This window comes from Euleptes europaea, chromosome 10 (genome assembly GCF_029931775.1).
Source record: "Euleptes europaea isolate rEulEur1 chromosome 10, rEulEur1.hap1, whole genome shotgun sequence".
Lineage (NCBI taxonomy): Eukaryota > Metazoa > Chordata > Lepidosauria > Squamata > Sphaerodactylidae > Euleptes > Euleptes europaea.
In genome coordinates, this window is record NC_079321.1 from 3,763,109 (window position 1) to 3,766,501 (window position 3,393).

Consider the following 3,393-nt stretch of genomic DNA (forward strand, 5'->3'; position numbering starts at 1 on the left):
ATAAAATGTCCTGAAGGGGATTGATTCTTTGCACAGGCCTGGTTCTGAATGGGGTGGGAACAAGGCAGGCTTTAAAGCAACAGTTCACAAAGTCATGGGTTGCCAACCCCAGAAATACCTGGAGATTTTGGAGGTGGAGCCTGTAAGAGGTGGGGTTTAGGGAGGGGCGGGACCTTGGTAGAGTATAATGCCATGAAGACCACCTTCCAAAGCAGCCATTTTCTCCAGGAGAAGTGGAATAAATATTTCAAATAAATACATACGTAATAATAAGGTGATTAATGTAGTCTGGAGACCAGGTGTAATTCCGGGAGATCTCTAGACCCCACCTGGAGGTTGCAAACCCTAACTGGGGCTTTGGGAGCCATCAGATGTCTCCAACTATGTGAATTCCAGCCTGGTCAATTTTTTTCTGTACCTCCTGCCTGAGGGTTGCCAACTCTAGGTTGGGAAATACATGGAGATTTTGGGGTGGAGCCTGAAGAGGTCGGGGTCTGGAGAGGGGAGGGACTTGGGAAATAATGCCATAGAGTCCAATTGCCACAGTGGCCATTTTCTCCATGTCACCTGGAGATCAGTTGTAATACTGGGAGATCGCCAGCCACCACCTGGAGGTTGGCAACTCTAGGCACCCGAGGGTCATCAAAGCTGCCCCACAGACAGTTCCCACCAGGCTGATAAGATGCCATTGTGCCATGTTTTATCATTTTTAAAGTTTTTAATCCTTATATAGCGCCTTAAATAAAATATATTTCTCTATCATTTTATCATTTCCACCCAACCTTGGGTACCCAGTAGGGTTGCCAGCCTCCAGGTACTAGCTGGAGATCTCCTGCTATTACAACTGATCCCCAGCCGATAGAGATCAGTTCACCAGGAGAAAATGGCCTTTTTGGCCATTGGACTCTATGGCATTGAAATCCCTCCCCTCCCCAAACCCCGCCCTCCTTAGGCTCCACTCCAAAAACCTCCCACCAGAGGCGAAGAAGGACCTGGCAACCCTAGTACCCAGCAATCAGTTGTACTGCCAGGAGATCTCCAGTCACCACCTGGAAGCTGGCAACCCTAGACACCTGAGAGTCATTAAAAACTATCTCACAGACAGTTCCCATGTTCAGCCCAAAGACGTCTACTAAATCCGTTCGACAGGAGGAGAAACCTCTCACCCCTCCTGCCGCCGTATGTAAAATTGAGTGGCGAATGATACCGCAGCCGCTTCCAGCCCCTTTATGTCATGCTTCACGAGAAATGAAAAGAAAATTAAAACAGATCAGAAATCTAAGGAAGACTAATCTTAAACAGTTCATTCCATTTTCTGCTTAAACTCACTGAGGCATGTACAGTATTTGAACTAATCTGAGACTAGTAATAACTTTCAAAGCATCACTACACCCCAATCCCTGGATGAAACCTAGAAAAGAAAACCCACGTGATATATATTTTTTTAAAGAAGAGACTTTACATAAAAATTTCCATTGCTTTCCTCAACCTACTTCGTTCTTTTCAAAAATAATAACAGAATAATATCTTTGTGACAAAGATGTAATTTGGCACCATTGTCTTAAGGACAAGTGCACCGGGTAGTAGCACAGTGAAAGTCACTCCCTATGTGTCCAGTGTGGTGTATAGGGTTGCCAACCTCCAGGTACTTAGCACGGGTAAAAGGTACACAAATGCACAGAGCCAAGTAGCAAAAATGCAAATGTTAATAAGTGCAAAACATCAAAGACAGCAGTGTGAGACAAATAGACCTAACAGTAGTGACTATACAATGTACACTAACAGCAGTGACTACACAATGTACAATATATACATGGATTATAGAATAAACAGGCAAAAAAGTCCTCTTCTTAAGTCTATCAAAGTTGGTTAGTTCCAATTGTATAATATGTTCATCTGGTGTGAATCCAGTGAATATAAATCCAAAGATGGGGGACGGCCGTTTCTCCTTGGTTTCTTCAGCCCCATATTATCTCATCCTTTGTGGACTTTGTTATATTCTGGAATTACCATTACATGGATGAGAATAACCAGGACTTTTTTGCCTGGGTTATTCTATAATCCATGTATATATTGTACATTGTGTAGTCACTGCTGTTAGTGTACATTGTATAGTCACTAATGTTAGGTCTATTTGTCTCACACTGCTGTCTTTGATGTTTTGCACTTATTAACATTTGCATTTTTGCTACTTGGCTCTGTGCATTTGTGTACCTTTTACCCGTGCTAATTTCCAAACCATATGGTATAGGCACGGGAGTGCTTTTGTTTTGTTTATATTGAACCTCCAGGTACTAGCTGGAGATCTCCCGTTATTACAACTGATCTCCAGCCGATCGAGATCAGTTCACCTGGAGAAAATGGCCGCTTGGGCAATTGGACTCTATGGCGCTGAAGACCCTCCCCTCCCCAAACCATGCCCTCCTCAGGCTCTGCCCCAAAAAACCTCCTGCCGGTGGCGAAGAGAGACCTGGCAACCCTAATGGTGTAGTGGTTAAGAGCGGTGGACTCTAATCTGGAGAATCAGGTTTGGTTCCCCACTCGTACAAATGAAGCCTGCTGGGTGACCTTGGGCTAGTCACAGTTCTCTCCGAACTTTCTCATCCTCACCTACCTCACAAGGTGCTTGTTGCAGGGAGGGGAAGAGAAGGCGTTTGTAAGCCAGGTTGAGACTCATGAAAGGCAGAGAAAATTGGAGTATAAAAACCAGCTCTTCTTCTCGGGCTTTGGTGTAGCACGTTCTCTGCAAAACAAGAAAATAGCAACAAAAATGTGTTTGCTTTTAGAGCGGAAAAATCAGGAACTCGGCAGGGCCTGCCTGGTGGTGGTACAAAGTGTCATCAAGTCGCGGGCGACTTAAGGTGACCCCTAATGGGGTTTTCAAGGTAAGAGACATTCAGAGGTAGTTTGCCATTCCCTTCCTCTGCACTGCAACCCTGGACTTCCTTGGTGGTCTCCCATCCAAATACTGATTAGGACTGACCCTGCTTAACTTCTGAGATCTAACGAGATTGGGCTAGCCTGGGTCTTCCAGGTCAAGGCAAGAGACATTCAGAGGTGGTTTGCCATTGCCTGCCTCTGTGTAACAACACTGGCCTTCCTTGGTGGTCTCCCATCCAAGTGCTAACTATGGCCAATCCTACTTAGCTTCTGAGATCTGATGAGATCAGGCTAGCCTGGGCCATCCAGGTCAGGGGAAAATCTGCCTATCAGATTGTCACTGAAATGGCCCAAGGGTAATCTGAGCTAGGTGGTTTCCCCAAAGTAGTCGGCGGGGTGACCACAAGGAAACAGCCATGCATAAATGGCCAGGGTTGTTTTTAGGATAAAACAGAGGAAGTACAATGTTGTAAGGTGCTTCGATTCCTAATTGGGGAGAAAAGTAACAAATAA